The sequence below is a fragment of the Bactrocera dorsalis genome, chromosome 1, assembly GCF_023373825.1.
Source record: "Bactrocera dorsalis isolate Fly_Bdor chromosome 1, ASM2337382v1, whole genome shotgun sequence".
NCBI classification, from domain to species: domain Eukaryota; kingdom Metazoa; phylum Arthropoda; class Insecta; order Diptera; family Tephritidae; genus Bactrocera; species Bactrocera dorsalis.
The window spans coordinates 10,061,122-10,086,197 of record NC_064303.1 but is presented as its reverse complement, the minus strand read 5'-3'; the positions used below and the strand labels follow the sequence as shown (position 1 = coordinate 10,086,197).

General features: G+C 37.3%; 1 protein-coding gene across 4 annotated transcripts in view; it reads right to left on the bottom strand.

Annotated features, from left to right (window-relative positions):
• The window catches only part of LOC105222149 (uncharacterized), a 63,740-nt gene that overhangs the window by 24,455 nt on the left and 14,209 nt on the right, over window positions 1–25,076 (bottom strand). For 2 of the 4 annotated variants that reach the window (XM_049453388.1, XM_049453490.1), the window contains exon 2: window positions 21,182–21,967. The exons of 1 other annotated variant lie outside the window; for it this stretch is intronic. The gene's annotated coding sequence lies outside the window, so the exon portion shown is untranslated. Of the gene's footprint in view, window positions 1–2,726; window positions 3,308–21,181; window positions 21,968–25,076 lie in introns of those variants that run through there. One more of the 4 variants, XM_049453455.1, reaches the window with a different exon arrangement.

Genomic DNA, 25,076 nt, shown 5'->3' with positions numbered 1-25,076 from the left:
GGTACATACTCGTATATACTTGTTGGTATATACAAGTATGTAAGTACTCAACCAAAAGAAATAGAAAAGGCTAGTTTCGAAATTAATCATTCAAAGTGAAATAAAAAACTATTTGGGTATAAGATACAAAAAAATTTAATATCGATTTCTTTGTATGGGTATACATGCAGACACATTCATTTCTAGGTATGTGAATTTACGAAGTATTTGCTTTGTGCCAACAAAGTCTCTAGCTATGCAAATAAGTTGAGTTGAGCACTCGGCAAAGAAAATATGTTTATGTGCTTTTCACGGACGCATTATTTACAATAAATGATTCAAATAAGATTAATTAAGTGAAGAGTAATGTTTCGAAAAAAGCAAATATGTGTAAATATATATACACCTAACACCTGAATGTATTAAATTGTCCATATATACTTTTTTTGTGTTATTTCTAATTTTATAGGAGGTCAGGTATGCTACGCCAGAAGAGCTACGAGGTATGACAATTAAGTAATGAGACTGAAAATTATTCTACAACTCTGCCATCCTCTTCAAAGTAGTCCCCTTGGGGAGCTATACAGCGATTCCAGCGCGTTTCCATGCTTCGTAACATTTCTGGAACGCTTCGACTAGGATGTCCGCGAGTACCCTCGTCATGGCCGCCTGGATGTCAGTAATCGACTCAAAATGTGTTCCTTTGACCACCGATTTTGTTTGTTTTACTTAATTGTCAAACCTCGTATATTTATATCTAAATATCGCAACAATCTTTTTACCAAAATTAATAGGCCAATTGAAAAGTTCCTAAGCTGACACATAGATGGCGCTACTAGGATAAAACCATATGATTTTTAGTTATCTTTATACTTCAAAAGGCCCGTAAATAATTTGACAGCTGTGCAATCATTAATTTGTGAATTATATAATTTTGAGTGCATCAACTTTTGTTATTGTGGAAAATATGGTTAAAAAGAAAAATTCGCCTGTTGATAAAGCATTGCTTTTCGGAGGAAAAAATACTGTTGAATTCAAGGTTTGGACTGATCAACATTATTTGGACTCTGTACCGGAGGAACAACCATCAGTGATTTGTATGCTAAGTTTAGATGTGAAATGAGCACCGAATATGGTGAATGCAGTAGACGTCCAAAAGAGGTTCTTACCGACGAAAACATTAAAAAAGTCCACAAAATAGTTTTGGATGATCAATCTAAAGATATCAATTGAAGGTGTACATCATATCATTCACGAATATTTGGGTATGAGAAAGCTTTGTGCAAAGTGAGTTCCCCGCGACGCGTCTGGCAGGGTTATGTCGTCGTATGTCGTATGTATGCGCATGGCATAATTTTTATTGACAATTATTGAAGGACGAAATCGCTGTTTCACCAAAACAATGCATCGTGTTACAAGTCACGAAAAACAATGGCAAAATTCCATGAATTGGGCTTCGAATGATTTCCACATCCTCCGTATTCGTCAGAAGCTGTTCTCAGGTCTTAAAAGAATGCTTGCTGGCAAGAAATATTCGATTGAAGAAGTGATCACCGAATCTAAGGCCTACTTTGAAGCTAAGGACAAGGGTTGCTATAATCAGTGCAACACCCTTGTAAAGAACTAGAATAAAAAACGAATTTTGCCAAACGCTTCACTTTTTCACTATGGTAGGCCGGGACTTTTCAATTAACCTCTTACAAAAACCGCAAGAAATGCGGAACTTGGCGCTAGTACGGGTGGTAATCAACCGTTGAAGCAGGAAAATATTTTTAAACTCTAGAAAACTCAAATAACAGCCTATATGTCAGCGCAACGCTTAGTTTCAGCGTCTTCATATCTTATTGTATTTCTCTCAGAAGCACCATCGAGCTATTAGAATCGCGTCGTTAAAAGCTTTTTTACACGACTCAACTTTTCTTCGAAGGTGATTTGAAACAACGATATTAAGGATAGTACTCAATCTTAACCCATTCGGGCACGACGGTCTTTAGATTCTTTGATTCGATTCGAGAGTCGATTTGGCGACGTTCGCAGCAACTCGGACAGTCCCATGGAAGAACTTGGCGTTGTTATCGCGCCATGAGAACCGACTATTTTATGCATGAAATTGAATATCGTGATCTCGGCGACATTTGGTTTCAACAAGATGGCGCCACTTCTCACACATCCTATCAATCAATGGATTTATTGGGCGAACATTTCGGTGAACAGATAATTTCACGTTTTGGGCCGGTCGATTGGTCTCTAAAAAATCGTGTGATATCAGACCGTTAGACTTTTTCTGTGGGGATATGTAAAGTCTAAAGTCTATGCGAATAATCAAGTTTCAATTCAGACCTTGGAACAAAACATCACGCTTGTCATTCGCCAGTTATCAGTTGAAATACTCGAACGAGTAATCGAAAATTGGACTCAACGGTTGAACCGTCTGAGACGTAGCCGCGGCCAACATTTAAAAGAGATAATTGTCAAAAATCAAATGTCAAAGAAAGTTCTTTCGAATGATAGTAAACTTTACTCATTAAATTTTAAGTTTCTGTGTTTTTTCTTTAAAAAATTAGGGAGCCTCGAATTTGATCACCCATTCATTTGAATCGATATTGTTGAAATTGTTGGTTGGTTGGTGGGAATAAGTAGCTTATTATAAACTTAATTAATAGCACATTTAAATTCTCATAATTAACGTTAAATTCACTTCTAAAATATTATGTATAGTATGTATGGTAATAAGCAACAACACTAACCGGAACATTTTATTGCCGCCCCTTGGGTCACTGCGGTTGCATTCAATAAATAGTAATAGACTCCACTAATAATTTAACTTTTTTTAAACACTTTATAATTTATAAATATTTATATATATATTTATGTATATCAATTCTTCCAATATTTCCGCAATTTTTCACAATACACACTGTTTCACCATGATTGGCTAGTTTCACTTTTAAAAATACTCTTATCGCTCCACAAACGCTTATCGCGTGGGTCAAAATTTACTATGTACACAAGCGAAATAGAATTCTTTATGCTGTCACCAAGAATGAAAAGTAAAATAATGTGTTCAAACACAAACATAAACACACACGAAACTAAAATTTAATGAGTTGTGACGCGCTGTGTTCGTTTTTTTATGTTAAATGTTGTTTTTATTATTTTTTTTTTTCTATTTTTGATTCAAATATTTTGACGCATTGAAGTCCGTAAAATGAACGCTTCCACAAGATCGCTCACATAAGACTGGTCTAAACGAATTGTTGTCGTTTAGTTAGACAACATGCAATCGATCGTTTTTATGTTTGCTTATCGCGCTCTCCCGAAGCAATTGAAGGCGTAAATGGTGAGCGCGTAATCAACGCAACCGAACCAATGCCCACTGCATGTAATGCTAATGAATGAATGAATGCTTTTAAATGAGCCAAACTACTCATCGAAAATGGGGAGCAGAGTAGCAGCACAGTTTGGAAAACACTGTTGCAAAGTAAGTGATATTTATATAAAATGAGAGAGCGTTTGTTTTGTATCGTATCTATTTGGCAATTTATATGTAAAACAGCCCTTTGTTTGTGATAAGCACTCATCTTCGCGAGGGTATATGTTTGATAAACTGTAGGATAGGCGTCCAGGTGACGCATATAAAAACCATAAAAGGGGATTCCAATTAAATATTGTTTTTATGGAAAATATACAAAGGAAAAAGTCATGAAAAATATCAGGCATAGTAATGAGTAATGGCGGTGGGGCAAACACCGACTACAGGATACCACTTGTCAACTGATAAAGAAGGTTCAAAGTAAACATTAGAAAAAGATGACTGATGTAAAGGTATACTAGCTACGCGCAACACTCTAAACATCTATACTGATGGCTTGAAAATCGAAGATGGAGTTGGTTCGGGAATACGAGTATACTGTTCAGAGCTAGGCAAAGGGCAACCTTTTAAGTTGCCGGACCACTACAGTATATTTGAAGCAGAGGCCGCGGAACAGACCTCGAATGCACCTGCAGACAACTCCAAAGTCAACATCTAAGTGCACAGTCAAGCCGCCATCAAGACAGTACGTCGTCTCGCATATCGGCCCCAGGGTCTTAGGAAGCAGAGCAGCAGTAAAAAGTGTTGCCAGAAGTAAGCAACTTTATTTCTACTGGGTGCCAGGCCACAAAGCCATCGCGGGCAATGAAATATGTAGTAGACGAGATTGCCAAGAATGGTGTACGGCTAATATCCGAAAACGTGATCATCATTGAGAAACCCATGCATTGCCTATACGACGATCTCGACAGAAGCATGGTAAAGAAAATCAAAACACGATGGAACGAGCTACCCGGCTGCAAGACTGCTAAAGTCATATACAAAACGGTAAATCGGAAGTACACAAAATTACCTATTGGCACTCGACAGAAGAAACTATAGGAACATGATCGGATTACTAACCGGTCTATGTCTGGTGGCGACACACGCCCGCAGAATTGGGCTGACAGATCGAGAAGACTGCAGGAAATGTTTAGAGCAGGGCACCGAGGAAACAATGAAGCATCTCTTGCGCACTTGTCCCGCATTGGCAAGACTACGCTGTAAGCATCCCCTTAGTATAATACACTGGAGGAGATATCGACAGTGAGGCCGCAGAATCTGTTGAAATTCGCGTCAAGCGCAGGCATTGTATAAGTCAGTCAAAACAATGTTTATCTTTCAAACTCTTGGATAAATGGATTATTAAACAAAAGTAGTTGAGGTAATAGTTGTATACTAGAATAAGGAAGATATTTACTCAGGTTTCAACGCTCAGACCTACGAGAACTTAGTAACCCTAGCTAAGAAATTGAAAATACTTGTCTTAGTTGATACTACATCAACTCGAACCCACGCGAATCAATCAACCTACAATTATTGTTTTCACTTTATTTTGCGCAATCATCAATATTACTTACACAATGCAATATGTAACAAATGATAAGGCAGCAAAACAATATCCGGAAATGCCATTGTTTGTACTGTGCAATTAAATACAGTTATACGCGTGTGAGTAATAAATGGATATTATAGATATTAAGATTAGTAAGAAGGAAAATTTAACAAAAAATGGCATGTAATCAATTTTATAAAAAAATACCCGAAATTCGATCAATGTTAGTTACATCAAAAGCAAATCCCTGCAAGAAGACGCAAAATGACTAATTTTGACTATCTATATTTCTAATTAAGAATATATATAAATAAGAATATATGGTACATATTTATGAATATATATACGTACATATATCTATATATTCTCACTCCCGATCGCTTAGATAACTTTAAAGCATTTGAAATGTTTACAAAATCTTTAGTCTACGAACAACTGGGATTTTTCTCATTGTTATTTATTGATAGCATAACGAATTTTGAACACACGTTTAGATATATCGATGTTTTTTAGAAATTTCCCATAAATTTGTAGTTTTCGTTAATGTATATTTCAACGAGGCGACGATAATACAATATACATACAGAGTGAGAAATTATAGCGAGGTAAAGGTTACACTCTTTGGGACTGTCATAAGACCCACGGTATAATATAAAATCTAGAATTCTATACTTTCATACATACTTACAACATATAGTATAGTATTATATACAAGTATACCTGTGTCCGCACAAGTGTTCTGAGTTTAGACAGTCAAGAATAATAAAAAAACGCTACATTTTAATCTTAGTTTAGGCTAAAAGGAACTCAATATCATAATTGATCACATGGGATTTACTTTGTAAACACATTTAGAAACCAGGCATTATGGAGGTCCTGAAAACATGACTCCCAGGGGGCGAAGAAACTAAAAGATATACTAATAGTGCCTAGTTGGGAATGACTGGAAGCAATCGAAAGTGTTATGATGGGTTAAGTGCGGGCTTGAGTTCATCCAGGACTTCCAAGCACTGTTTCATTAACTTTTTTGAGGAGAACAAAAACTAATTTTAATCCTCGAAAATCGCTTTATTGTTTTTACAATATGGTTCCCACCAGGAACAGTACAGACTTCACCTTAATATTGCAGTCAATTGCGTTAGAATTCAATCAATAACGCTGAGACTACAGGTATGACATTCGACAGCCTGTGCTCTATCACTCCTCACACGTCCGCGATTATTGCCAAAGCACAGACCCGCACCAAAATCCTCACATCGCTGTCGGCTAGCACATGGGGAAAAGACAAGGAAACGTTGTTGGCAACATACAAGGCAATCGGCCGGCCGGTCCCTAAATACGGCACACCAATATGATCGCCTTGATGCAGTGAAGGACCATAAGGAACTCTTCTTAAAGCAATGTCTGCTGGAGTGTTTTCGCAAAAATCATTCTTGAAGTCATCTGCTTGAATCGGAACTGGTTTCTAGGAGCCTCAAGAGGTTTTTCCTCAACTATATCGAGGACATAAGACTAGACTTCAGACGCAACTAACTTCAGACATGAGCCATAAACACCTTCGCCGATCCCATCTCTGTAAACGGCGTACTTGGAGTCAAACCATATAATCTACATATGTAATGCTATTTTTTAGCACAAGCATGTACCGTAGTGTATAACGAGTGATTTTCATTACAAATATCAAACGTCAAATACGAGAGTATGAATATTCTTGCGCAATTGAAGCGATTTTCAAGCATTTGAGCGACGCATAGTGTGTACATATGTAGGAAAGGAAAAGGGGGAGGCACTTTCCAACGCGTCGTTATCTTGTTCAAGGACATTTGAGGGCAACTCTGGTGGGAGTAAAGTCAACGCGATAAGGCAATGTGTCAATTAACTGCGAAAAAGACTGTCTTGTAGATACAAACATACTTAGATAGCTGTACATACATACACGTAATTATACATGCATAGAGCGATGCATAGTAGAAGAGAATGTGTGACTGCAAATAAAACACATGAGAAACATTATTTTAATGGCGTACGCATTAAATGCGTCGCCGCGTTCTAATATGCTTAATGAGAATTCAAGAGCATGCACGACATACAAAATATATACGGTGCACTCCTGTGAATGAGAACTCGTAAATAGGCGGTGAAGAGATAAAAATTTATTTCATGAAATGATATAACAAAGCTCCTGTCATATTATAGAAGTTTTACGACAGAAGCAAACGAGCATTATGAAGAGTTGACTCAGCTGGTAATGAGGGAACTACTTCTTCTTCTTTATTAGCGTAGGTGCCGCTTACGCGGTTATAGTTAATGAGGGAACTACAATCCTAAACAAGCACTGACTTGACAGTCCCAACCCAGATAAAACTCCAGAATCGATTCGGATCCTGAGATCTTTAGCAGTTCAGTACGTTCTGTTTAATTAAGACTCATTCGTGATTTATTTCCCTTTCTTTCTTTTCTTTTTAGAAATCTATGTATTTCTGGCCCTTTCTTGCACATATCCGAGGTCTGGTGCGATTCGCCACGGTAGTTTGTGGTAGATCTGCTCTAGCTGAGGGAACGTGCCAAAAGTGGTTTGGCTTGGAAGACGAAGAAGATTGGAAACATGATTTGATAAAGTTTGTTGTCTAACAAAGGAAAGTACAACGAATCTTTGGAAGTCACTCAGCAGCCTTTTCAAAACTTTTAGAAGCAGCTGTACAAAATTGGTTAGCAAACGAATTGAAGCTTAGATAAGAGACAAGACGATTGCTGCTTTAACGCTACAAAATGAAGTCGCTTTTGCATCGGATTGTGACCAGTGATGAGAAAAGGATCCATTAAGACAACTCTGAACGCAACAAATCATATGTGAAGACACATTTCTGGCTCAATGGGTATGTAAACAAGCAAAACTGCCGCATTTGGGACGAAGAGCAACCGGAAGATTCAAGAGCTACCATTTCATCCAGAAAAAACGACGGTTTGGTGTGATTTGTGGCCCGGTGGAATCATCGATCCATATTTTTTCAAAAATGATGCCGGTGAGAATGATGCCTAAAATTGCAGCTCGTGATCTCAGCAACATTTGGACTCAACAACACGGAATGTTCTTTCCGATGACAATAAACGTCCTCCATTAAATATGAAGTTCCTGTGGTTTTTCTTTAAACAAGTAGGAAACCTGAAAATGGATCATTCTTTACAAAAAGAAGTCGCCTTAGCATCGGATTGTGACTAATGATGAAAATCGGATCCATTGTGACAACCCGCAAAATATCATATGCGAAACCTAAAACCGGCTAAAACCATTAAGAATTGACGCTGCCGGCAACAAGTCCTTAATTTGCATCGAGCGATTGCCGGAAAACGCCCGGAAGTCGCCACTGGATATGAGATAATGATTTTCTATGATTATAACGCAGGGTCTCATGTTACAATACCGGTTAAAACTGTTTAGAGGAAGGTGACTTGAAATTTCTACCTCAAAGGCCTTATAGAACAGACATTGTCCCTTGGTTTACCCATTTGTTCGGGTGGATACAGAACGACCTCACTGAAATACGGTACACATCAGTAAAGAGTATCAAAAACTGGCCGTCAAGCTAGCGAAATTCTTTCGGAACGGATTCCACGATTTGCCAGAAAGATGAGAAAATGTTATAGCTCATAATATATTTTTCATGTTTTTCTTAAAAGAAACATTCAAATTATGAAGTAAATAACCGCGCAAATATAGTTATAGACCAAATAGTTTCAGTCGAAGAGCAAATAAGAGGCCGAAAATGGAGTCAACACGTTTTCACTGAACGTTTATCGGCAGGTTCGAATTAAGGAAATGCAATTTTAGAATTTGAGAATAAAGAAACTCAAAACCGATAGATAATGCTATGTATTTACCGACAATACTTAAGCTAATTGTTAAAGTACGAGAACTTTGATGCCGAGTCCATCTTCACCCGATCTCTCCAACGGAATGGAGGTCTTCCTCTGCTTTCATCGGCCGGTTCTGAATCGAAAACCTTGCAAGCTGGAGTGTTGTCTTCCATCCGGACAACATAACCTAGCCAGCGCAGCCCATTTCACTTGATTTGCTCAACTGTGTCAATGTCGCCGTACATCTCGTACAGCTGATCGTTTAATCGACTATAGGATTTTTTAGGGTCATAAAAACAGACAATAGGACTTCTTAAAAACAAAATAAGATGCTTCGATTACACGCTTGAGGCAAGTTGTTGCTTCTTGCAGAAGTTTACAATATTTTTATAGCCTAAATTGAGGCCTAAAAAAAGTTTTGACATTAAAAAAACAAAAAAAAAATATTAGATCTAATCTAACCTCCTATATCCTACTAGATTTCGTAAACTTACACCAAGTCTAAACTAAGAGCTATTGTAATTATTTTACCCTTGATATTTTTGTAATGTCGGAACTTTTTTTTTATAAATATTTACTTTCAATTCCATGCTTTTCGTAAATGTAAAGCCTATAAAACGCTAAATTAACAAACAAGGCAACGAAGCATAACGAAAATTAGAGAAATAAATAAAAAGAAGAGAACACAGACTGCACGACCGATCTGGATACACAAAGCTATCATTAATTATTCAGGAGTGGCCGCGCCGCTAACACTTTAGCGCTTGTAAGTGAGTGAGTGTGTAAAATAGACAATGATGTACATATGTACAACAACAATCAAATGTCTGGTGATCCAATGTAGCCATAGTCCACTGCGTATATCAACTCTGGCTGTAACGGTTACACGCCAGTTGAACGTTCTGTTTATGTTTACCTACACTACATTTATTCATAGATACATTTGTATCTAACATTTATACGTATGTGTAATACTATATGTATGTATGTACATATATTGATACAAGACCTTCAGACCATTTAAGGCACATACTCATTTAAATTTGTAAACATAGAAAATTTAATACAAAGTGTCTGTATATATCTATATTTTATTTGTTAAAAGTTTTATTACTATTGGTTGGAGGCGCAACACTCAGAATAGATGTTTTTAGAAGCCTGAAACAAAGATGATAGATGTTTCGATAATTGCGCAATGAAGCGTGATCTGAATATTGAGAAATTCAACAAAAATTTTTTGGACTTTAGACAGTAGATAAATTCCAACACCTGACAGGCAAAGCAGCGTGAGTACGAAATGGAGCTTTAAAGCAAAGAAAGTTAACTACGACTACCGAAGTTGCAATACCCTTCACAAGAGCATTTCTTATTGCATGAAACGGTATAAAAAGATCTTCATCTTGATTTTAAAAAATCCGTTTGTATGACAGCGATATGTTATAGTGGTCAGATCTGAATAATTTCTTTGGTGAATTAATGCCTTATATAGTGATCTATGTCGACTTTCGTGAAGATATGTATCTTGTCAAATAAGAAAGTTTTTCTTAGAAGTGAACTGTGATCGTTCAGTTTGTATGACAGCTACTGCTACAGGTATACTTGTATGTTATAGCTCGCCTTTGCCTAAGTTCCCTTAATATCGATGATTTATTATCAACTGTATTACTAGAACACAATGAATAATAAAATAACCATTCCTGAGAGGAGTGACCTAAGGAAGGCAACTAGTTGCCATTGTATGGTTAGTGATCTTAATAATGTTTTGAGATCAAGCGACTGAGTGTATTACTAAGAATTGGTTCATATATAGGGTGATCCATTTAAAGGTTCCCTTTTTCTTAAACTTCCAGAAACTTCAAATTTAATAAAGAATACTTATTATTATTTGAAAGAACATTCTTTGGTACTTAATTTTTGAAGAAACGACTTGGTAAATAGCTAATGACACAATTGACGTTATTTTGCAAGCCAGAGTCAAAACGGGAATGCTCGCATATACTTTAGACTTGACATATCTCCAGAGCAAAAAGTCTAACGTTGTGATACAATATGATCTTGGTGGCCAATCTACCGGCCAAAAAAGGAAATTATCTGCTCACCGAAGTGTTCCCTCAATAAATTCATTGATTGATGCGATGCGTGGGAAGTGGAAAGTATCCCAATAATATGAAAATGCATAGTTTGGACCGTTGGGATTAGAATTGAGCCCACATGTTTTTGTGAAATTTCTCATTTTCCCAACATAAAGGTATGAAAAGTACTAAACGTATGTTAAATGGACACCTCGACATCGCAGTTATTTTAGTAAATCGACAAAAACTTGATGTAAGTTTAAACCAAGCAATGTGGCTCTCATTTCGTTCATTGTCCAAACCTGTCTATAGTTCTCAACGTCTTTTTGAAAGTATTAAATGAAATCGAAGCAGCGTCCGGATACATTTTTTTTTACCAACAATATAGAAAGTTCTAAATGTACAGATGTTTACTTTGATCTTCTTTTTCTTTATTGGCGTAGACACCGCTTACGCGATTATAGCCGAGTTAACAACCGCGCGCCAGTCGTTTCTTCATTTCGCTACGTGGCGCCAATTGGATATTCCAAGCGAAGCCAGGTCCTTCTTCACCTGGTCCTTCCAACGGAGTGGAGGTCTTCCTCTTCCTCTGCTTCACTCGGTGGGTATTGTGTCGAATACTTTCAGAGCTGGAGTATTTTCGTCCATCCGGACAACATGACCTAGCCAGCGTAGCCGCTGTCATTTAATTCGCTGAACTACATATGTCAATGTCGTCATATATCTCATACAGTTCATCGTTCCATCGAAAGGGATATTCGACGTGGCCAACGCGTAAAGGACCATAAATCTTTTGCAAAACTTTTCTTTCGCAAACTCGCAACGTCGACTCCTCAGTTGTTGTCATCGTCCAAGCCTCTGCACCATATAACAGGACGGGAATTATGAGTGACTTATAGAATTTGGTCTTTGTTCGTCGAGAGAGGACTTTACTTCTCAATTGCCTACTAAGTCCGAAGTACCACCTGTTAGTAAGAGTTATCGACAGCCTCGTTTACTTTGATCGCTAGGAAGATTTCGACTCATAATAGAACATGTAAAGCAACAAGGTCGCAGAAACCAAAAATATGACAATTCTACTAATTCTAATATATTTATATTCAAACCCCTTGTAAAAGTATTTCATTTGTTTTATAAATCATCGATTGTATGCCGAAACAAACATACATACGTACATTTATCGATTCGTTAATGACGCACAGTAATCAGCAGTCATCACACAATTGCTCAATTGACAAAAATCGAGCAAACAGCTCGCACTTCCCCATCATAACACGACCACTGCCTGTTAACTTGTAATAAAAATCATATTTTTCCGTTATGTTTCATATGCAGCACAAATGATTGAGTAGTAATCAAGTGTAAATATTGATTAACAGGTTCATATTTATAATTTTCTTTGCGTGTATCCCCGATTGGGCTATTATGACGTCAAGCGTGAAAAAGAAGGTGTCACTAATAGCCAATGCCATTGCGTTCCACTGAAGTGTCACCAAATTGTTGGTGATTTTCGAAAATGAATGGGTATAATTTCAGGCGGATGCGTGTGTTGTAGGTACTCCATTGGTGACACCTTCAAGTTAAAATTATAACAATTGACATTAGTGGAGCGCAATGGTTCTTGTTGACATGTCAGAGTTATGGATTACTAAACAAGTGCTTTTAGATGTGTCGTAATGATATGGTTAGTTATAGTTACAAGTCTATTTATATTTTTATTTGTTTTGTGGTCAAATACCACTCAGCTTTTAGACGATGTTAAGTGGGTGGAGCAGAGTTCAAGAAAGTTAATTAGAAATCCTTTAAACATTTTCTTATTTTTTACTCTAAAGATAGTCTAATTGGAAATATGTTGAAACACAACAGAAGTGTGTCCGAAAGTTTTTACGGTTAACGAAGACCGTGGAAAGTCGATTCGACGCCGTTCGCAGAAACTAGGACTGACGCAAGGAACGACTTGTCGCATTTTACGTCGAGATCTTAAATTGAAACTGTACAAAATACAGCTTTTACAAGAGCTGAAGCCGGTCGAACTTCTCAAGTGCGGACTCTAGAAAAGTTTCACAAAGATCCGACGTTTTCGAGCCAAATTTTGTTCGCCGATAAGGCCCATCTCTGGCTCAATGTGTATGTAAACAAGCAAAATTGCCTAATTCGGGTCGAAGAGCAACCTGAAAAAATTCAAAAGCTGCGATTTCATCCAGAAAAAAACGGTTTGGTGTGGTTTGGGGGCCGTTGGAATCATCGATCCATATTTGCAAAATGATGCCGGTGAGAACGTAATCGTCAATGGCGACCGTTATTGCGCCCTATTAACCGACTATGTATTTGATGTCTGAAATTGAAGCTTATAATCTCGGCGACATTTGGTTTCAATAAGGCAGAGCCACTTCCCACTCATCGCATCAATCAATGTATTTATTGAGAGAATACTTCGTTTAGCAGATAATTTCACGTTTTGGGTCGGTCGATTGGCTATCAAGATCACATAATATTACACTGTTAGACTTTATCCTGTGGTGATATGTGAAGTAAAGGGTGATTTTTTAAGAGCTTGATAACTTTTTTTTAAAAAAAACGCATAAAATTTGCAAAATCTCATCGGTTCTTTATTTGAAACGTTAGATTGGTTCATGACATTTACTTTTTGAAGATAATTTCATTTAAATGTTGACCGCGGCTGCGTCTTACGTGGTCCATTCGGAAAGTCCAATTTTGGGCAACTTTTTCGAGCATTTCGGCCGGAATAGCCCGAATTTCTTCGGAAATGTTGTCTTCCAAAGCTGGAATAGTTGCTGGCTTATTTCTGTAGACTTTAGACTTGACGTAGCCCCACAAAAAATAGTCTAAAGGCGTTAAATCGCATGATCTTGGTGGCCAACTTACGGGTCCATTTCTTGAGATGAATTGTTGTCCGAAGTTTTCCCTCAAAATGGCCATAGAATCGCGAGCTGTGTGGCATGTAGCGCCATCTTGTTGAAACCACATGTCAACCAAGTTCAGTTCTTCCATTTTTGGCAACAAAAAGTTTGTTAGCATCGAACGATAGCGATCGCCATTCACCGTAACGTTGCGTCCAACAGCATCTTTGAAAAAATACGGTCCAATGATTCCACCAGCGTACAAACCACACCAAACAGTGCATTTTTCGGGATGCATGGGCAGTTCTTGAACGGCTTCTGGTTGCTCTTCACCCCAAATGCGGCAATTTTGCTTATTTACGTAGCCATTCAACCAGAAATGAGCCTCATCGCTGAACAAAATTTGTCGATAAACACATTTCGAACCGAACACTGATTTTGGTAATAAAATTCAATGATTTGCAAGCGTTGCTCGTTAGTAAGTCTATTCATGATGAAATGTCAAAGCATACTGAGCATCTTTCTCTTTGACACCATGTCTGAAATCCCACGTGATCTGTCAAATACTAATGCATGAAAATCCTAACCTCAAAAAAATCACCCGTTATAAAGTCTCTGCGGACAAGGCCGCTTCGATTCTGGCACGTCATTCGACAGTTACCAGTCGAAATGCTCGAACGTGTCAACGAATATTGAACTGAATGGATGGACCATCTGAAATAGAGCCGCGGCCAACTTATGAAAAAGATTATATTCAAAAAAATAAATGCTAAAGAATGTTCTTTCGAACGATAATAAAAATTCCTCATTAATTTTGAAGTTTCTGTGTTTTTTCTTTAAAAATGTGGGGAACCTCGAAATGGATCCCCTATACAAGTGTACAATGAAAGTCATTAGTCAATGTAAGGGCCTAAAGTAATGTACAGATCTTTTAAGAACAAATTCGGAACTGTGTTCTTATTCGAAGCTTACGAACAACGAATATACGATAAGTTTTGGAATATATTTTCAAGAAAAATCTGTCTTTTAATGTTATTGAAGTAGAGTTAACTGAATATTTTTGGAGTCTCTTTCCTCATAAATTTTTCGAACTGAGCAAATATTAACATTGAATTTTATTTTACGATCATTTCTTTAAGATCATTCAACTCAATTATCGACAATGAAAAAACAAATAAATTTAATTTCTACGTACATATGCTTGTAGTATATTCAAAAATAATATTTCTAAATTTACGTGTATATATAGCATATAAAAATACAACCTGGCCCCCGACAGTTGATAATATTTTGTTTCAAACAATAACTTTCTGACACATGAGATAATCAATAGAGATAAGTTAAATGCGAAATTAATTACACCACATAGTAAAAAAATGCATTAAATCTATTTATAAACATGATGCTTTCTTTCCATACATACATATGTTCATAAGTCAATAATCATTAGGGCGGTACTAAAATTAAAACAAACTTTTTTAGGTGGATTTTCGTAGATTAACTGACTGACGCTTTAATAAATAAGTTCACAAACACATATATAACTGAAAAATTTAGTTTTAATTTACCGTTACAATAAAATAAAGTCTGACACCTATGTGACGCATCTTAATATTGTTCAAATGGGGTTTAAACTAATTAATTTGTAATATTTTGACTTATTTATTACCGTCAAAATGTTTGAAAACCCCAAAAATATTTGTATTTCATTCAGTAAATAGCTATTTAGACCAGTAAAAACACTTCAAAAAAACTTTCATTCCATTTTCAAAGGATCATCCTAACTTAGTGCATTGCACAGCGTAAACAAATCTATCAGCAAATAGCAACTTATATCAGTAATAAAAAATACTAAAAACAAGTTATATGTAGTTAACAACTAACCTTGGCATTGTAATTGAACGTGGGGTCAGTTAGAGCTCACCACTCGGTTTGCTGCTCTTATCAAAACAACAACACTTGCAATAAAATTTTTAATATTTAATGACGTACACAAATCGCACCTTTCCGCGGTTCCAGCAATAAATATTGACACAAATTGCATTACACGATGGATTATAAAATTTAGTAGTCATTACCTAGCTATTTTACAGTTAATTATACTGTCACATGTCTTCGATAATATAATTTGCGGATATCGATACGAATATGTAATATCTAATATAGACTCAAGGTGAACTTAAATATGTTAAACAAAAAGGTATTCCGCAAAACCGCAAAAAAGCACACGGGTCTTTAACATCGCAAATGACTTTCTTAAGGTCACTTGATATGAGGAAATACTTATACACGAGGCGCTAGATCGCTTTTCATGTGTTATTCAAAGAGACCGCAGAAAATATAGATTTTCAACCTGAAAAAGTGCGTTTTTTCATGAAAAAAATTTTAGATTTATTATTATAAATATTTATTTATATTTGAATGAATGATATTTTTATACTTCGGGGTAAATATCTTAAGTTTTGCAGTGAGCTTCGATATTTTTAATATTTTCTACACTCTGGATATATAAAAAATTCTAAGAACGAAGATGATGTTCTGTTATTTTGAACTACTAAACTATTTCAAAAATCAAGGTATTCTCAATGCATTATAAAGGTTAAACTGTCATCTCCTTGGCTTTGAGTGGAATTACATTGCGAAAAAGGTCAATTAAAAAGTTCCCGGGCTGACAAATAGATGGCGCTGCTAGAATCAAATATAAATATGAATCATATGATTTTTAGTTAACCTGACGCATGCATAAATTTGACAGCTATCGGAGCATTTGTGAATTATATTATTTTGGGTGAAGCAACTTTTGTTCTTGTGAAAAAAATACATAAAAAGAAATTTCGCGAGAATTTAAAAGATTGCTTTTTGAAAAAAAAAGTACAGTTAAAACCAAAACTTGGCTTCATAACGAGTTTCCGGATACTGTCCCAGGAAAATAAACCATAATGGTTTGGTATGCTAAGTTTAGACGTGCAAACAGTGAAGGCTAAAAAAGATTGTTAGCGAAGAAAACATCAAAAAAGCCCACAACCCTGGAAACCCTTAAAGTGAAGTTGTTCAAGATAGTATGCACTCTTAAGATACGAACTGCACGTCTACATCATATCATTCACGAATATTTAGGTATGATAAATCTCTGTTCAAAGTGGGTGCTGCGCGAACTCACTTTTGACCAAAAACAACGGCGAGTTGATGATTCGGAGCAGTGTTTTGCAATAAACCCGAGTATTGCGTCGATATGTTGCAACCGATGAAAGGACTTCATAATTTCACTCCGATGACCACTCATCCGAGTGGACTGTCATCCGAGTGGACTGCACATGATGAACCTGCTTTAAAACATGGAAAAAGGTAACAGTCGGCTGGCAAGGTTATGGCGTCTGTATTTTGGGAAGCGCAAAGATTAATTTTTATTGACTATATTGAAAAAGGAAGGACCATCAACTACGATTATTATTTACAAAGCGTTATTGGACCGTTTGAAGGATCAAATCGCCGAAAAACGGCCGCTTTTGAAAGAAAAGAAAGTGATGTTTCACTAAGACAATGCACCGTGTTACAAATCAGTGAAAACGATGGTCAAAATCGGTGATTTGGGTTTCGAATTGTTTCCGCCTCCATGTATTCTTCAGATTTGGGCCCCAGCTATTTTTTATTTATTTTAAGATATTAAAAGAATGTTTGCTGGAAGGAATTTTTTGCCGAATGAAAAGGTGATCGCCGCAACTGAGGCTTAGAAGCAAAGGACAAGTCGTACTAACTACAAAAATGGTATCGAAAAGTTGGAAGGTCACTATAATCAGTGTGTGAAGAAAACTTTATTGAATTAAACAAAAAAAAAACGAAATTTTCCAAAAAAATGTGTTTTACTATGGTAGGTCAGGAATTAATCAATTGACATGTTAAGAGAAGCAAAAAATTATATTATATTATAAAAAGATCTTCAAAATTCTAAGTATTAAGAATAAATTGGAAATATTATGGAAATCGCAACTTAAGACAATATTTTTTTTCAAAGAGGTAAGGTGTTAAGTGAACTAAGTCTATTAAAATACGATAATTGATATGATGGAAACACAAAAAAATCCTCTTTACACATTCGAAGTCTCTTTAATATCTTTTAGGTCAATCGAAATTATTACGCTGTCTCATTGGAGAACACTTCGTGAATTCTAGCTCTCGATTCGAATCTTAAAATCACAAGAAATTGTTTTACTCTTAAGTAGGTGAGAAATACTACCGACGTCGTCTTAAATTTAGTAAAAATTGGAAAAAATTATAGCTTTTAGGACCTATTAGGCGACAGATCTCATGAATGACTAGAGTGCTTTCGGAAGTTATGATGACGCAATGATGATGATGGAAACCACTACATGTTTTATCTATAGGCAAATTAAATCTACGCCAATAAAGAAGAAATAGAGGCAAATTGTAATAATATTATGTACTTGGTAACATGAGACATCTTCTATTAACCTTTCAAGCGCTTAAGCAATCTTTAAATCAATCTAAGGGCTAACAAATAAACTTATTTCATTGGAGACACGTAAGACTTCTAGTAAAAATTTTGTTATACCCTTTTCCCGTCGATTGTTTTCTTTCTAAAATATGACAGCTGGCCTACTTTAGTGTCTATGTAAATATGTTTTTCTGATATCTGAGAAAAACAGAAAAATGGGTGGAAGTGGTTTAAATACTCTATAATCCACCGCTTTATATTCAATGTTCGTTTCGTCGTCAATCATTTATTAGGTGCAAGTGGAAGATTCTTGAACTGCTTTCACTTATGCAAGTGCACTTGCACTTTGTGCGAAATCGCATTACACTGTTAAGCCTTATAACTACAAGTGGTAAATATGAGTTTACAATAAATCTCGTTGAAGTATTTTGCAACGAAGTTGCGAGTGCAATGGAATTCCGCTGATAATATTTTAAGTAGTGGAAAAATAACGCAGTTCAAAGGAACATAAGTACTGTAAAAAGTAAGGAAAGAGAGTTAACTTTGAAACAAATCGGAAATTATTCGATGAGACGGCGGTAGTAAGGTCAAATCGCTTTGTCGATTTATGAGGGTCTCTATGATCAATATAATGTACAATATATGAGGTTTTAGATATCACAATGGACGGTATTCTAAGATCGCTATTAGCGCATGTAACCCGATCGACATTTTAACCTAACCTAACTTATCCTGCTGAGCTCTTTGGTACACTTTCATACACGTAACATTCTTACATTTCACAACAAAATTTTAGCAAACGAAACAGTTATACGCTTTTGTTAAATGGCCTGCGGGGTATTAAAGTCGCTATAACACTTTGTTATCACACATACTCAAGCAATTAAGTCGGCACTTAGCAATAGTAAATAATTGAGAAATTACAAGCAACAAAAATGTAACACGTAACAACAACAATAACAACAAAATCGATTGTATTACCCAAACAAAATAGCCGACAAATGAATGACATGCCAAAGTAACAATAAAATTTATTGTTCATAAGTGCTTACAATGTATGTATTAGGGTGGATCACAAATAAAAAATATTGGTAAAAATTATATAAATATAGATATGTACACACTTTGTGGCACCAAAAAAAATCGATATTTTTTTCACTTTCTACTTTGAAAAATTAATTTGTAAGCACCTCAAACAATTCTCTTGAAGTATGAGCTCTTAAGAGTAATAAAAACATACTTCGCTATCTATTATCTTATTTTTTCGTTATTATTAGATGAGATAAGATAAATAAATGTGGATTGCCCCGCGACCCAAGGTCTATTGAGTTCTCCCCTAAGTTGCAACGATCCACCTAGCCCCAGAATATTGATAAATTGCAATATACTGCTAGGTGCTAGTGAGGTGATGTGATCCCTCAATCCAAGGGCCGTTTATCCTGCGTCTGCAGATTGCTATGCAGTCCATTAGTCGGTGTTATGGAGTTTCAGGCTTCCTGTCGCAGAACCGGCAATTTGCACAGGAAGCTAGGCCCATGTTATATAAGTGCTTCATGAGCTTACAGTGGCCAGCGTAGAATACGAAAAGTAGCCTGAGTTTGTCCCAAGGGAGGTTTATTACATATTTAAACCTGCTGAGGTTGTATCCCCCATTAGCAACTTGGCATGGCGTATGACTTGAAGTGGTTGTCAATACCTCTCTCTGTCTGCTACTTCGTTTTCCTTGGGGAGCAGCTCCTTTATGGTATGAAGACTTACCGCGATGAAGAGGTTCCGGCCCTACCATGTTAGTAGATGCTCTCGAGCGGGTGAGCTCATCAGCGAGTACATTCCCGGTTATACTTTTGTAACCAGGCACCCAGTTAAGGTGCACTTGCTTACGTTCCGATAGATTGTTCAGCCGTTTTCAACACTTCCTGCATTAGTAGCGATTTGATCTCGTAAGAGGAGGCTACTTTTAGTGCCGCTTCACTATCGCTAAGTATGTCTATACGTTCATTGCGATAGTTGTGTTGGAGGTTTATCTCTACGCCCCGACTTATGGCAAAGACAAATGCTCGGAAAACTTCCCATGGGTACGGAGAGTTCGGTGCGTGATCCTGCGACTCCTGCATCAATTCTCTCCGACGTTTTCGAGCTGTCGGTGTGTATTTAATTGAACTATCCATAAGCAGTAACTCGAGAGTCGAATCATTCCATTTAGCTTTACTGATAAGGGTAACCTTAAACCTCTTGGTGAAGTTTACCCTTTTGGCTGTCTCTTGGGAGAAGAGCCAACGGTATTAACCACTTAAGTCCTTCATCCGCTGGAATGAAATTACCTTACCACTGCCACCTTTCTGCTGTTATTTGAAGCAGTGTGACCGATTACTAGGTGAAGTATTATGAGCTCAAGCATGACTTCAAGTGCTTCCATCGGGCATGCTAGTCGTTGCAGCTACAATAGTCTGGATGCTTTTGAGGCCCAAGCCACCGCTCCGTGATTATCGGGCGTACGATCATGGTGTACAACTACCTAATATTTATATCCCAGTACCTTCTGATCTATGGATGGAGCCATGTGTAGAAGTTCAGGCAAGTTGGGAAGTTCTCAGATCGCCAATCATTTGGGAGTGACCAGAAACAGGTCTTTTACATATGGCTTAAGCAGCTCACAACTTTCGACTTAGACCAAGTATCCTCTGGGTAGCCAAAAAAACATCACTTTGAAGGCGAGCCAAAGTGAGAAGACGTACCATCCGTATTCAAGGTTATGCGCTGGGTTTGGGACCCGCCACGTAAAAAACGCCCCAGTGAAAACTGATTTTTTAGAGTAAGAAGCGAAAAAATCGATATTTTCGAACCCACCCTTGTATGTAAATATGTATTTATACAAGTAACTCGTAGTAAAACAGGCATGCACGAGAGCAAATAATTAACCAAAATGATAACATTAAATGAAACACCTTTGTAACTGCTACCAAATGCAAGCAATAACAATAACAACAACAAGAACAACAACAGACTCAAGTGTAATTAAGTTGGACCCGCCGAGCAGACATGCAGAATACTCACAGCAGCGTAAAAATTTGCCCCCGCCTTACATGCAGCCGAGATTGCAGCGTTGCGAGGCTGAAATCGTGGGGTGTCTGTCGCCGAGGGGCAGGGTAAAGCGTGTGCGCATCAGCGCGTTATTGGCCTGTAGTGCTCGCTCGGTCCGGTGCTGTGTGCTATTCTTAGCGTCGTTTTCGTTGCACTTGTTTTCTTTTACAATTTCGATTTGCACAAAATGCACACACACACACACACACACCTATGCACGTTTAAATAGCTGTAGTTTTATTAAATTTTTGCCTCTCGTTCATGGCGTGCGACGGTGGCGCGCACTTTCTTTACAATTGTTATTTGCATAAAATTAAATGGAAATCATGACGCGCCGCGTGGGGCGAGCAAAAAGCTCGTCGCTTGATTTGCAATTCTCGTTTTCACTTTCAATGCACTGATTTTTACTTTATTTTTATTCGTATTTCTTTTTTTTCAAATTTTTAGCGCGTCTCGTTTACGCACACACATACAGTTGGTTGGTTGTTGGTGCAAGTTAGTCAGTGTGGGTGCTTAGACGTTGCGAGCGAGCAGCCTACGTGGCCGCCAGACATTGTTGATGTGGAGATTGACTTGGATTCACTGGGCGTACGCCTGACGCATTTGCAATTTCAATATTTACATATAGATTTTTTTCTGTGCAGATTCTTTTCATGCCAATGTTTGTTTTAATTATTTTCCAGTTTGTTTGTTTTGATTTCTTCCATAGTTGCGGTTGCCGTGGTTGTTGACGTTTGTTGCGGAAAAGCCGATAAATTGCTGCGAGAATTCAAAGGTAGGCAGAAGAAAAAAGTTGAGATAAACAAATGTGGTAATCAATAATGATGATCCGATAGGATGAAATGAGATTGTTGTTGGTGAGCATTGCGAGTGATGAAATTCATGCGAAAAATATGTATTTTTTATATTTATATATTTTTAAATATTGCATAAACAATTCACTAGAACCTGCAGGGGATATCAAATATCGGAAAATTTTAATATATGTGGATTTTTCAGACTCGTTGTTTTCGAGAAGTAATAAGCAGCATATGATATAATTTAAGGCCAGGAATTTAGTTTTATTATAAAAGTTAAAAAAAATAAACAAAAAAACGTTAACTTCCGTTGCACCAAAGCCACAATACAAAAGGCCCCTTACAAAACTTTCCTATCATTCAGTTTGTATGGAACCTATATACTATGGTGATCCAATTTAAACTATTTCTTTGGAGATTGCCTGATATATTGTAGTTAGGTTGGATGGCTGATCAAAGATTGCGCGTGAACTGTTATATGTAGTCCGCCCAAACGCGGGACAGTCAAGAAGGAGGTGTTGAGTTGTTTCCACCTAGTCTTCTTCCATACAGTTTCTGCAGGTGGCGCCTGGTAAGATTCCCAGCCTTACAGCATGGACGCCAATAGGCCAATGGCCAGATAAAAGCCCCGCAATTAGAGAAAGGCTAGCCTTACTGAGGACATAGAAAGCTTTTTCGAGAGCGCAAGTACCGTTTGCGGCTCAGCGTTGGCCAAGCTCCGCGAAGCCCATTTATCTAGTAGTAGAACATTAGAGGATCAGCTGTACAATTTCCTGCATTGCCTGTTGATAGGCACCCATGCCAGTCTTACCACAAAGACGCTTGATGCTATTGCTAGTGAGGTTGGGCACTCTTCGAACAACTCTAAAGGCAGTGTAAATGAGTTCAAAGCTAGTATCGCCGCTGTGCTATATGAGTGGATGGTCACTTTTCTGAAGGAGGCTGCACACCGGAGCAGTAGATCTGCTGCTCGGCTTGGAAGGCACTGCAATAGCCAGGAATTCTGAGTTGATAGGGTGCTCCTGACAGCAAACCCTTCCAGCAACGTTTCCACCAAGCTTTGACCCATCCGTAAAGAAGCTCACTGTCCCTCTTCTCCAACGGCTTCTTTCCAGCCATAGCTTCCTCGTCGGTATATTATGGGCAGAGAAGGAGCCGCCAAAGTTCAGTTTAGCGATCCGTTTTGAAGTCAAAGTGTGTGAGATTATCAATTGTTCAGATACGTGTTATTTTAAGAACCCTGATATAACTAGTAATCCATGAAAATTTCTATGAAGATATCTTGTCGAATGAAAAAGTTTTCCATACAAGCATTTGATTTGTATCAGTTTGAATGTCAGCTATATGCTATACCAATCCGTTCTAAAAAATTTCTTCAAATATTTGCTTTAGGCAACAATGCATGCCAAATTCTTGGATACCTCGTAAAAGAAGAACTTTCCATAAAACCACTTAATACTTAATCTATATGTTATGTATCTATATGCTATAATGAACCGATATTGGAAAAATAAAGCAATTTGATGATGATAAAATGATGTCTGCTAAATTTCTGGGCGATTACTTTGCAGGGTATCCGCCTTTCCTTACAAAGTTCGTGGCAAACTAAATATACTCTGTTCAGTCCATATAATAGGTTCAATTTTCTACCACTTTTGACAGTAATTGGGGCCGTATGTCAGCAATAACCCGAATATTATTTTCGAAGGCGTCAATTGTCTCAAAAATAAACACAATACAGACAGCTGAAAATGAGAGTAGGTTTTGTGATCCTAATGCTGTCACTATCAATCATGTCTAACTTTCGTTTCCTTGATTCCTTTCCTGCCATTTCGATGTCAATGCTCTGGAAAATCAACGATAAAGTAATGGAAATCGTTGAGTCTGAATGTCTCATAAGCACTGTTTCAATTGCACAGAACATAAGCTTGACACAAAAAACCTTTTGAACGATTTAAATAAGGCTGAATGAAAAGAAGCTTGCAGTACAGATGCCAGATGAATTGACCCACATAAAGCATACGGACAGAAATTTTACCAACAAATCGCCGTATAATCACAACAAAATCGAACCATTTCTGAAGCGGATGATTACAGGTAATGGAAAAAGATTACTTACGAAGCGAAAAACGAACGTTTTCAAATCGCAGTAAGCCGGCACAAACGCTGTCCAAGCAAAGATTGACGGTCAGGTAGATTTTCCAAAATATTTGGTAGCATTGACAGGGAATCATGTTCTATGAGCTGCTCCACTACGATCAAACTATTAATTCGGACCAATAATTAGACCGTCTGAGGAAGAAACCGACCAGAAGCGATCAATTTTAGCTAATAAGATTAAGGAATTGCGTTCCTTCAGGATAACGTCAAGCTACTACACATCGAGAGTGATTCGCCAAAAGGTGCGAGAACTTGGTGGTGCTTATTACTCGTATTATGCTTTGGGCAGGCTACTAAGTGATTACTACTTGTTCTGTCTACAACGTATAAATTTTTTGGTGAAAAATTCACTTCAAAAGAAGCTAGTGCAAATCGATTATTCCAATGTGTTGCCAATAGGTTATATACGACAAGATACAATCTTCTACAAGAGTGTACAACTGCTGGCCGACGACTTCTATATCATTGGCCTCAACAATCGCGCCATTGTTTCTACTTTCTTCAGGTTGAACAAAGAAGCGAAGCAAATGGGTCTGATAGGGGCGAGGGCAAGACGAAATATCTTCTGTCATCACACATACAGTCGTCGCACTCGCGATTTGGCTGCCACGTCACTGTTGACAGTCATAACTTCGAAGTCGTAGATAATTTCCTCTATCTTGGAACCAGCATTAACACTAACAACAACGTCAGCCTCGAAATCCGACACAGAATAACTCCTGCCAACAGGTGCTCCTTCGGACTGAGTAGGCAATTGAAAAGTAAAGTCTTCTCTCGACGAACAAAGGCCAAATTCTATAAGTCACTCATCATCTCCGTTCTGCTATATGGTGCAGAGTAATGGACGATGACAACATTTGATTGATTTTGAGTCGACGTTACGAGAAAAATTTTCTGTGGAAGATTTATGG